The following is a 13,014-nucleotide window of genomic DNA, read 5'->3' on the forward strand; positions in this document are numbered from 1 at the left end:
CACAGGCGCTGTGCACTTTGCAACCGTCAGAGAATCAAAAGCTTTTCTGGCACACCTCTTTCCAGATCGTCTGACGTGGCTGCTTCTTGGAGTTCAGCTCTGTCAAGGGGAAAACACAGGTGTCACATCCCTGAATGAATCTCCTTTAATTTACAGTGAGGCTGTGTATTTTGGTGCATTAGGCACCAAAATCTGGATGTTATTTCTCAAGAACTCGAAATAGGTGTTATTTATCACACCCAATAAATAAGATTCCCTGTTATTTATCGAGGCGATAAATAACACCTTAACTTGTAATCGGGTCCTTAGTGTGTTAGCCTGTTCCACACACATTGGGTACCATCAGTCTCACAAGGCATCTAGGAATGCATTATGCTTAGACTTTTGCAATTGCCTGGAAATGTCTCATAATATGGAACAATTATATTTTCGACCCGTACTTTAATATTTGTAGAGTATTCTTGGTAAGAAAACATGCTGCGATCCAGACAAGCCATGCTAACCCAGATTTTCATGGTCTTTTGTTTTAGAAATGCCAGGGTTATTACAGTTCCCTGATTGCTGGCTGACCTATATCCAGAATACGGCACCTATTACTGTTGCACTAGTGGTTTTGGGTCGTTCCTGCACTCTGATTAATGAGCCTCAGCCATTATGCCACAGCAGGGACAGAATGATTGTCTAGGGTCCGGGAAATCAGGGGCTGTCCTAGCATTGGTCTGCAACCCCCACCCACGGACCCCAGAGGGTAAGGCAGATTGCATGGGTCACTTCCAAGTTCACTGTCACTCTAGTCTAAACACCAGAGATTTAGGCCCCAAAAAAAAGAATGGTGTGGGGCGCAGGCCTGTCTTGGTAATGAGCCCCGCTACAAAACACCAGATAGCCTTTCTCCCTCCCTGGAGAGGCAGATTGAGGGGTTAATCCCACCTCTCTGCCAGCCACTTTAGCCATACTAATCAAAAGAAGGGTGAATTTACTCGCATTCACCAAGGGTGATGCAATTCTTTAGTTTTGCATTTATTCTTTCCCCAGTGTGTAGTGGGCTTTCTGGCATCATGTGGTGACCAGATCTGGGTTAAACAACCCCAGTTTCCCCTCAGCATCTAGTGGACTTCTTTTTCCTTCAGGAGGGGATTTTGGTGACAAAGTCTCTAAGAAGTACCCTCCCCCCCAGGGGGCAAAGGGCTGTCTATAGCATAGAGGCAGGATAGGTGGCCTGATGGATTCTGGGTCACATTTTCCACCCCATTTGACATTACAGAAAACATCCCTGGTGTGCAATGGGGCATTCTGCTCGGTGTGGGCAGATGGGAGGCTTACCCACCATTTTTTCTGGGTTCGGCTGCTCTGAACTCTTTGCTGTGCTGACAATTAGTATACGATGAACTTGAATCGTAGGCATCTGGCGTCAAGCTGTCCGGCGCATGAAAAGCTTCTAGCCTTGCTACATTGTAGGATTTTATCTTCTAAAAAATTACTAATTTTGAAGGTCAAATCTTTGACTAGGACAAGGTGGCTACAAAACCAAACTTTGCCTCATTCAGAGCTGTTGATGCCAAATTAGCTTCTCTCTTGGTCCTCGGCCCACTGGGGGATTTAGAATTCAGAAGTAAGACTAAGGGCCTGATTTAGAAATTTGCAGATGGGTACTCTTTCACTAATGTGACAGCTATTCCATCTACCATATTACAAGTTCATTATGTCCTAATGCACTTATAATATAGCATTGGACAGGATTCCCGTCACGTTTATGAAGGAGTACCCATCTGCTAATCTCTAAATCAGGTCCTAAGAAAGAAAGAATAAACTTTGACTGAGATGACCCACTTGGTCCACTTGACCACTGCACCATCACAGTCAGCCTGAAATTGTGACTATGTCCCATTCACGAACCCTGATATTTGAATATCATTTTCCTTTTTCTGAGCACTTTTAGAACTTTAAAAAGTCCGATCTCCAGTTCCTCCTTATTCGATTTTGATGATTTTGGTGTCGTTTTGCTTATAATGTTTCTCACTCTTTTTTCTAAATTGGGTTTAAACTGTTGGTACTTCTTGAACTTGATGCACATTTCTCTGGGGAGAGGTGTGGCGCAGCGGCTGGGGTGGCTGATACAGAGCACAGGGCTCACGGTTCGATCGCTGGCGGCAGCTCATCTCAGCACCATGTGACTCTGGCCAATAGCTCACTTAATCTCTTCCAATGCCCCCAGCTCCTTGAGACCCTTAGGGGTGAGTAGTTCACACTTTATAAATACCGGATTTTTATTTGGGGAGTCGCCTGCTGCTTGTCCCACATCTACGAGGGGGTGAGCAGATATTCTCTGCGATTTATGTTGTGAACTAACCAGGGTGTAAGTAGATAAGGGACCTTGGGCCTCATGTAGGTAAATAAATTTTACCGTTTCTTAAATACCGAGCCGTACCGAATCGGTAAATTAGAATCGGTAAGTTATATGTAGGTAAAAATTTGGTAACAGTTACCGATTCGGTAACATTCGGTAATCACGAATCGGAATTCACCGAATCGGTAAATACCGAGGTGGTATTTACCGAATCGGAAAATACCGAATCGGTATTTACCGATTCGGAAAATACCGAATCGGTATGTACGGAATCGGTAAATAAAATCACATGACTTGACGAAACAGCTAATCCTGTGCAACCACAGCCCACCCAACCAGGAAGTGGCCACACCCAGGCAGGTGTACATAATTAGCCGACCCTGGAGAGGCTTGGAGTGCAGAGGAGAGGCAGGGAGCCGGTGCCTGTGCGAGCGGGAAAACGAACATCATGTCCAGCCAGAGAACACAGAGAGACGGAGGGGAAAGGAGGAGGAAGCTGAAATTTAGCCCCAAGGAACTCCAGGTGCTGGTGGAGGAGGTGGTGAAGCAGCACCAGAAGCTGTTTGGAAGGCAATCCCTGCAAGTGCCTGAGGCTGAAAAGCGCAACATATGGCTGGCCATCCAGGCGCAGGTCAATGCTGTGGGAGTGACCCACAGGGACATAGAGGTCCTAAAGAAGCGCTGGTATGACCGGAGGATTGTAACCAAGAGGAAGATGGGCGACATCCAGAAGGAGGCCAGCCAGACTGGAGGTGGAACCAACAGGGCACCTGCCCTCACCGAACTGGAGGAGCTGGTGGGGGCCACAATCGAGCAAGAGAGCGTCGTGGGTCTTGGGGACGCCGACAGCTCTGCCAGAGCCGCCACACAACAAGGTAAGACGCAAGCACAGCAATGTAGCACCCCCTATCCCTATCCCACATCCCCCATTGTGAAACGAGAATCACACTGCAGTCCACACGTGTCAGTGCAGACAGGCAATGCATTCCGGGAGATGTAGTCAGGGAAACACCAACCATGACGTAAATGTTACAGGGCAACAAGGCATGTCACGCACTCGAGGCACAAGGAGACAGAGGACATTTTGGAATGTGAAATGATTTATTGTGACGCTTTCAATGCAGCCCTTCGGGGACACTGAGCCAATGTTGTATTTCTGTCCACAGATGTGACATCATGCAGGACAGGGCATGCTGCAGGAGAGACGGCACACCGGCCACAAATATCACCTCTAGCCAGCACAAGTTCAGACCAGGGAGCAGGCCCACTGGCAGCCGCACCACCAACACAGGCAGCCTCGCCGCAGCCAGAGCCAGCATCACCTCACCCAGAGCCAGCATCACCCTACCCAGAGCCAGCATCACCCTACCCAGAGCCAGCATCACCTCACCCAGAGCCAGCATCGCCACTCATGTTTGAGTCACCGGCCACATCTCCGCTTGCAGGTGTGGGAATGAGGAGGCGTCCAGCAGCCAGGCTACGAGCCTTAGACACCTCGTCAGACGACAGCATGGGCCCTGAAGAACTCACCAGGCCCCAGGAAGGGAGCCATGCCACTGTGCCCCACACCTCACAGGCAGCACAGACGAGAGCAAGAGGGCGCCGCAGGTCGCGTGTCCAGAGTCCACCAGCACCCATTGACGGCCATGGTGTCTTCTTGGGTCTCGAGGGCCAAATGTTGAAACAACAGCGCCTGCAAACAAAGGCAGTCATGTCAGTCCAGAGGCACATGCGGGTGACTAAAACTACATTAGTCAACATGGACAAGAACATCAGCGGCATGGCTGCGGGCATTCGGGACATGTCCCAGTCAATTCAGCAGTTGTGCAGCAAATTAGATGCTGACATCGAAGCACGGCGCCGGGAACGGCAGAGAAGGGACACTACCAACAGGGCACTCAACCGTCTGGCAACTGCGACTTCTCTACTGTGCCGGCGCTCTGTGACGATGCAGGAGGGACTAACACACTGCTGCAGCGACCTGTCTCGGGGGATGGTGCAGGTGACAAGTGCACTAGGGGTGCTATTAACTAGTCAGGCGTCGACAACTGCTGCAGGGGATGCTGCGGAGAGCATCGACACCAGCAGCAGGAGCAGCATCACACCCCCCGTCCCAGAAGGACGCAGGAGCAGCAGGCGGCTTGGGGTTGGCTCTAGTGAGGATGCACAGGCCGTGCCATCCACCACTGCAGCGCGTATGCGCAAACATTGATGTGGCCCTGCTTAGCCACTTCCCAATGGGTGACGTAACCCTGGACATACTCCTTGTATAGATGGTATATTGCCAGATTGCTTTGTTCATGTGTTCATGGCGTGGTGCCACATTAAAACTACGTCATGACTCATCACAACTGGCTGTGTCCCCTTACTTACTCAGAAATAGTTGCAGGTGATCTCTGACCGTCTCTCTCTCCCATCGATTGCAGTTGGCACTCTAGCTGCGTTGCCCTGTGGCTGGCCTGACTCATCCTCGTTGTCCTCAAAATATGTTAGTTCCACATCTGTACCTTTTTTCGTGGCAAGGTTGTGCAGCATTGCACAAGTGGCAATAATCTTGCAGCAGGTGATGGGTGTGTACTGGCGTGCGCCTCCGCTCTTGTGGAGGCAGCGGAACCTGCTCTTCAGTAGTCCAAACGTGCGCTCCACCACATTGCGTGTTGTTTTGTGTGCCACGTTGTATCGTCTCTCACTCTGGGTTGCTGGGTGTAGGTAGGGAGTGAGGATGAATGACCGGCATGCATATGCACTGTCGCCTAGATGAGTAAAAGGGAAACATCAGTCACATGCCTCTTTACACTATGATTTGCAGGTTGCAAGGGGCGTCACTGTTACTCACCTAGCAGGTATCCCTCTCCAAATTCTCCGGCACTCAGTCGTGTGTAGATCCCACTATTCTGGAAGATGTACGAGTCGTGGGTGCTCCCAGGAAACTTTGCAACAATATCTGTGATGATGTTCCCTGCATCACAGATCACCTGCACATTGATGGAGTGGGTGGACTTCCTGTTCCTGTAGATGTGCTCTGTGTCAGCTGGTGGACAGATTGGGATGTGTGTACCATCAATACAGCCGATGACATGGGGGAACTGTGCCATGTGATAAAAGTCTGTTTTTGTTTTCTGCAGTGCAGCCTGTGTGTTGGGGAAGCTGATGTAGTGGTGCATTCTCTGCATCATGGCATCCAGGAACTTCCTGAAGAAACGTGACAGGCAACTCTGGGATACACCACCCACCGCAGCTATCACCACCTGATAACTGCCGGATTCCAGCAGATGTAGGCTGCAGAGCACCTGCACATGTGGGGGTATGGCGTGCGCCCTTCTTATTGGCTGGTCCAGGAGTGGGTGAAGGTCCCTGATTAAGTCCATGATGGTTTCGGGGTGTAGCCTGTACCTCTCATGTATCTCTGCATCAGTCAGGTGGAATAGTGTGATGCGCTGTCTGTAGATGCGTTCCTCCCGTCGCCAAACCCTCAGTCCTGCTGCCTGTAGACGTAGGCGCCTTGCAATGACATACATAGCGGCCATGTTGTCCACGCTGTTGCATTTTGGGATTGCTTATGTGCACTGTTGATGGTTACCACCTGCTTTCAATCCGTGTTAATTACCGACTCTTATTTACCGATTTTCTTGGATTTCTTAATTACCGAGTGCTCCTACATGTCATTTTAATTTTTACCACTTCATATTTACCACTTCATATTTACCGATTCGTTAAGTATGTATTCGGTAAATCTGATTCGGTATTTTAGGATTCGGTAAATATGATTCGGTATTTACCGCCTCATATTTACCGAAAAGTCGTTTTTGGACTCCTACATCTCACTTGTCTGAATACCGGTCGGTAACGGCATATTTACCGAAAATCGGCCGTTACCGACCGGTATTTGGCTACCTACATGAGGCCCCTTGTTCCAAAATTAATAGTACACTCTCTGACAAGTAATCATATTGCGGTTCAAACTATTGCTTCACTCACATTTGATATGTTTCCCCTGCAAATCCCCCTATTTTACGTCCATCTTTAAGAGTGGTATGATCCCAGAATTTTGTGGTCCAAATATTGGCTGAGAAAAATACAGTGTCCTGAATAGCATTTTCAAACATATCGTCCCATCGAAACTCATAATAGAAAATCTATGCCCAAGGGAACACAAGGGAATAATGTTTTTCTAAATGACATTTAGGCCACTATATTCATGTCAGGCGATATTCCTAAGAATATTCTGGTACATACAAAGACCCCGGTTACTTCCAGGTAATCTTTATTAAGAATGTAAATAACAGCAGGGCAATGAATCACCAGCCTCCTCCACCTTCAACGCTCCTCTTCTGACTGACTGTGCTCTCTCCCAACATTCTTTTGACATCGATACACCCACATTCCATCACGCAGGACTAGAAGACCCAACACATCCGTCCCCTTATAAGTTAACAAAAAATAACTATATAAAACCCAACATACTTCCCCCATACCTAAATGGAAAAACACATATAGTACATTGAGAAGAAAAAGAAAAGAAAAACCCATAATACAATTACATTTATTGCAACATATATATTTAAACATTTTGCAGTAGGAAAAGATAACAACAGACTATCCATCTTAAAACACCATAATACTCCATGTAGACACTCTTCATTCCAAGCATCCATGTTTTGCTTCACTACTCTCCACACTCTTACTGCTCTCACTCCTACCACTTCCCTTGACCAACCTTTTCCATTCACATCATGAGGTATGGCAATCATATCCTTTTTCCACCACTTTCGATCTTCCAGTTTCACTACACTTTTTCTCACCTCCGATACCTTCTTAGGTGCTGAAAACCTGGACTCCCCTTTAGGCACAGTTCTTGATGTTTTGATTATCACATAACCTCCTACCTTTACCTTAGACACTCTACCTTGCTTGTCCACATACTTGTCCTGAGCTTGCACTCTTTTTCTGCCAATATCATCCATCTCGTGCTTAGAAATGGCAAAATCCCCCATTTGTTGTCTTGTCATTTTGGAGGATGGAACTCTTCCTCTTAATAATACAAAATGTGACACACCGGTGTCCACATTAGGCATGGTGTGTACAGCCCACAGTAATTTCTTCAACTCCATCTTAGAGTTCACTCCTTTCACTGTAGCTAACTGCACATTGTCCTTGATAACCCTGTTAAATCTCTCAAAAAGACCATTACTTCTTGGATGATATAGTGAAGTTTCAATGTGCTTAATGATCAAAAATGTTTTTTAAAAAACAGAAAATTGTGCACAGGTAAATTAACATCCATTGTCCGTCAGAATTTTGTCAGGAATGCATTCCTTATCAAAGATGGACTCCAAAAACTCAATGACCTTCGGACTACTGGGAACCTTCACAAATTTTACTTCTGGCCAACGGCTGTAGAAATCCACTAAGACTATTCCATACTCCAACATGGCACCAGACAAAGCCATGCGTCCAATGATATCAATGGCAAGTTTGCTACAAGACTTTTTGGGTACATCTATAGCTTCCACTGGACTAGGAATAGTGACCTGTGATCTTTCGCTAATGAACAATTAAGATAATCCCTCACACAATGTTCAACACTCCTGTCAAACCCTGGCCACCAAAAAATATCTCAAATTCTTCTTTTTATTGCTCGCATTCCTATGTGTCCCTCATGAGCTAGAACAATAATCTTATTTCTCATTCCTTCAGGTACCACAAGAATATTGGACTGAAACAAAGACCATTAACTATGGACAATTCTTCAAAGACATGCTTGTACGCTTCACCTAACTTTCCTTCTGAATCCCAACATGACCACCCTTGAAGGATGCTGTCCCTTCTTTCATTTGCCCATCCCAATCAGATGCAGTAACCCATTCATTCTCTGATATTGCACCCTCAGAATGACACTCAACAGTACACACCAAGTCCACATCTGCAACAACTTCATTCAATGACACCCCTTCCACATTTTTATCAAACACCGGAAGACGAGAATGGCAATCTGCTAACGGATTCTTGGCTCCTGGTACATATTCTACAGGATAATCATATTCCTGAAGCCTTTACTGCCATTTGGCTTTTCTAGGAGTAGTGTGTTCCTCCTTGGTAGTGAATAGTTGTACCAGGGGCTTCTACTCAACCCGTACTGTGAAATATGAGCCCCATAAACACATATTAAAATGTACGATGCCTCACTAGCATGCCAGAGCCTCTCTCTTGAGTTTGATGATTCAGCTCCCGTCAAACTTCTGGTAGCAAATGCACCACCTCATCTTTGCCACACCTTTGGTACATGCGAACAGAACCTAGACCAATTTGGCTCACATCACTCACGATTATGATTATGGAGTGTCAAATGATTTTGAAAGAATGGCATGAATCACCTCCTTTTTAATCAACTCAAACCCTTGATTACAATCCACACTCCATACAATGCTTACATTTTTTAAAAGTACATACCTCATGTTGTATGTTTTTTCCACACACCTGGGAATGAATCTAGTGTAAAACTGAATCAAACCCATGAAAGATTGTAATTGATCCTTATTTTAAGGCATTTGAAAACCATCAATTGCCTTAACCAGATCGGACTTGGGTTCTACACTATTGGCTGATAATTTGTACCCCAAATAGTCAACACTGTGAGTGTTAAATTTGCATTTCTATGCACTGTCACCCCCTTCATTACAGATGGACAGAACTTGATGTTGCCTCTTGTCTTGCTGCTTTTGATCTTTGCCAAACACCAGAACATCCTACTGGAAAGCAACAACCACTTCCATGCCTTTAAACAAACTTTCCACAACTCTTTGGAATGCGCCAGAAGCTGATGCTAATCCAAATGGAATGTGCTTAAACTGAAACAGACCCTCTGGGGTTATACATAATGTCAAATGTCTGGGATGTAGATGCTGATTGATTTGATGATATGCAGAGGTCATATCACTCAAATTAAAAGTATTGTCCCCCCTTCAACAACATCTTTGTGATTGTATTGTTTTAACCCACGGCACTGCCCAAATTCGTTCACTCTCGTTTGCCTCCTTGACACTCCCCTCCCCAGGCCCCAGCCTATCGGCCGCAAGGAGGAGGAGAAAGAGGGTGGGGCTTAGCTACATATATCCGCGGCAGCGCGGGAACGCAGTGGACGCGCGCAGCGGGCGCGCCGGCGGCGCGCTGCAGGCTTTCAAAGGCAAGCCCGTCTGCGTCCGTCCGCGCCCAGCCGAGACCAGGGACCAAAAACCATGGATGTACTATTACTTATTCTCCCAAAATGCAGCGCTCGCTAGCCACCCGCAGCTCACCCCTCAACCCAGCCACTATCAACTGCCTTAGGGAGTATAGTATATACTCCAAACCTCATCAACAGGACATCCCCCTTGCCCCAGGCCCTCACCACCCTATCACCATTTATCCCAAAACCCTTACGCAGACCACTCTACGTATATTATATCTTAACACCCGCTCAATGGTCAAACATCAACTGGATATCTTTTTGCTACTTAATCTAGAGAAACCAGATATTCTTTTGATCACTGAGACGTGGCTCACTCAGGACTCCGCACCCCATATTTTAGCTGCACTCCCCTCGGAATACTATATTCTAGCGGCTAACCGACCTCAGGGCAAAAATGGTGGTGGAGTCGCCGCCATCATCCACAAAGATCATGTTTTTAATGCACTTACCCCTCTGGTCCTCCCTGAGGTGGAGAACTTAGTCATTAAATTAGATGCCGTGACCGGCTCCATCATCTTTGTGTTATTTTACCGACCCCCTCATGTCATGCCCACTTTCCCGTCTGCCCGTAGCGAACAAATGGCCAATTTGTTTACTAATTATGCCAGCAAATTGCTCATAGGCGACCTAAACTATTGGTTCAATGACGCCCGGGGCGGGCCACATGCGGCGGAACACACGGAATTTCTAGCCAATCTAAACTTCACTCAACATGGTTCCTCTCCCACCCATGTTAAAGGACACATTTTGGACCAAATCTGGTCTTCAAATCTTACCCTCTCGGATCTCAAGGTATCACCTTGTATATGGTCTGACCACTACCTCATTAATTTTACGATCACTACCATCACTAAAAATAAGACTCCCTCAACAAGCGGAGTTGTGTCTAGAAAATGGATTTCTGTTGACAAATTAGGCTTCGTTAACTCCTTAGCAAGGTCTATACCCCCTTTCAACCCAGACCTTAACTCTATGAACACTTCGATTTCAGACTGGCTTTTAAGGGCCTGTGATTCTCACGCCCCTCTCACCAAATTCATACGGTCTTGCCACACTGACGCACATAAGGGGTTCTCCTCCGAGCTAAAAAAAAAAAATCTGAGCTACGGCAAAAAGAAAGAAAATGGAGACTAAACTATACCACGGAGGACAAACTTTTGTTCTCCCTAGCCCGGAATGATTATTAAAAGGCTATACGTGAAGCCAAAGCTGCATTTTTCTCTGCTAGAATACTCACGGCCCAAAACAAATCCAAAGAAATCTTCAAGGTAATTAGCGATCTCTGCAACACAAACAGAACTCACCTTATTCAGCTGCCTACTCAGGAGTTCTGTAATTCCCTTAATACCTACTTCTTGGATAAAATATCCACAATCAAAGCTAGCATTCCCACCAGCTGCGGCACAGATAACATGGACGTCGTCACAACCAACGCCTCCACACTAGATCACTTCCCTGCCTTATGCCCTCAAACCATATCAGACCTGTTAGATCGAGTCAAATCTGGCTCCCCCAACGACTGCTGTCCTCCACATAATCTAAAAGAGGTCTTTGTTAACCTCCCCCACGCTGTTCTCCCCCTCTTAAATGAATCTCTCCTCCAAGGCAAGATCCCCACGGCTTTTAAGAACACGATAGTGGTCCCATCACAAAAAAACCTGGGGCCGACCCGCTGAACCATTCCAACTACCGCCCTATCTCTCTGCTTCCGTTCCTTGCAAAGATTCTTGAGGCACACGTCGCCAGGTCCCTCTCGAACTTCATCGAACAATCTGACCATCTAGAACCTAACCAAGCTGGGTTTCGTCCCGCACACTCTACCGAAACGGTCATCCTCGCCACGTTAGACACCCTGCGAGCCAACGCTGACAAAGGCATTCATCAGGCACTTATTCTTCTGGATCTGTCGGCTGCGTTCGACACGGTGGACCACAACATCTTATTGACCCGTGTCGCACAAACAGGTATTCAAGGACCAGCATTCAATTGGATCCAATCATTTCTCAAAGAAAGAACCCAGGCCATCCGTTTTGGTACCTTTGCGGCTCCCAGGATCGCCACCTCCTGCGGGGTTCCCCAGGGCTCGTCCCTCTCCCCTTTATTATTCAATCTTTATCTTAAACCCCTCATCAATTCCTTAAAACACAGGAAGGTCACGACCTTTAACTATACCGATGATCTCCAACTTGTTTTTACACTGGATGGTTCAAATTCTGCTTCTGAATTTCAAGCTACTATGCTCCACATCCAGCGCTGGATGAACATCAATCACCTCAAACTTAACCCCGGCAAGACTGAATTGGTCCTACCGGGAAAAAGCGTAATCATGTGGGGGCCCCATTTTTGGCCACCCGACCTCGGACCCCCTCCCATTCCCTCTCCCTCTGTAAAAAGCCTCAGAGTTACACCAAATGCCGAACTTTCGCTTAGAGGTCAGGTGGGCACCGTAGTTGCCTCATGTATCTTCCAAATGAGGAAAATTAGGAAAATCGCTCACTTACTCACCCCCTCGGCTCTCACCCAGGCAGTGATAGCCCTCGTACTGTCCCGCTTTGATTTCTCTAACTCCATCTACCTCGGCCTGCCTATGTTTTTGCTTAAACGCCTTCAAATAGTGCAGAACCAGGCGCTAGATTAATATTTCAGCAACCCAAATGGCATTCCGCCAGCCCCCTTCTGGCCAAATTACACTGGCTTCCAATTGCACAACGCGCAGCTTTCAAGACCGGTTGCTTAATCTTTAAGGCTCTGCATTGCAGAAGCCCCAAATTTATCAGTGACCTGATAGTGAAACACATTCCACGTCGCAACTTACGGTCTGGCCACCTCAGGTTGCTTGCTACTCCTACCATCAAACTTAAACGCCAGGGGGGACGCATGTTCTCGTACCTGGCTTCTGGAACTCGCTGCCTCTAGACATCAGAGCACAGGAAAATCTAATGGGATTTAGAAAGGCCCTCAAAACATGGCTGTTTGCGCTCTCACACGACTAGCCTGTCTCGCCGCATCACTTTGCAACAATCAGCACCATGAAACCCTCCGGTGACCGTGCACTTTATAAATCTCTATTAACATAACATAACATAACATGTTGGGAAGCAGTTAGCCGTGCAAGCTAAAACAATTGGAGCGACCCAGTAAGGATACTCAACAGGTTCAATGACCCTTTGCCCACATAATTTATCCAATTCCTTCTTTAACTCAGCATGCAAGGCTAGCAGCACACTTTTAACCTTGTGTACTCCTGGCCGTGCTTTGTCTACCACTCTTATCTTATCTTATGTGTAAAATCCTCAAATGTGCTTAACTTTTCCTGAAAAACTTCAGGATACTCTTTTTCCAATGCAGTTTTCTACTTTACAGAAAAAATCAGTATGTACTCCTTCCTTAGTACAACTTGAGCTGGGTTCTTGGGATCTAACAATAGCTCAAAATTCTT

This window comes from Triturus cristatus, chromosome 9, assembly GCF_964204655.1.
Source record: "Triturus cristatus chromosome 9, aTriCri1.1, whole genome shotgun sequence".
Taxonomy (NCBI): Eukaryota; Metazoa; Chordata; class Amphibia; order Caudata; family Salamandridae; genus Triturus; species Triturus cristatus.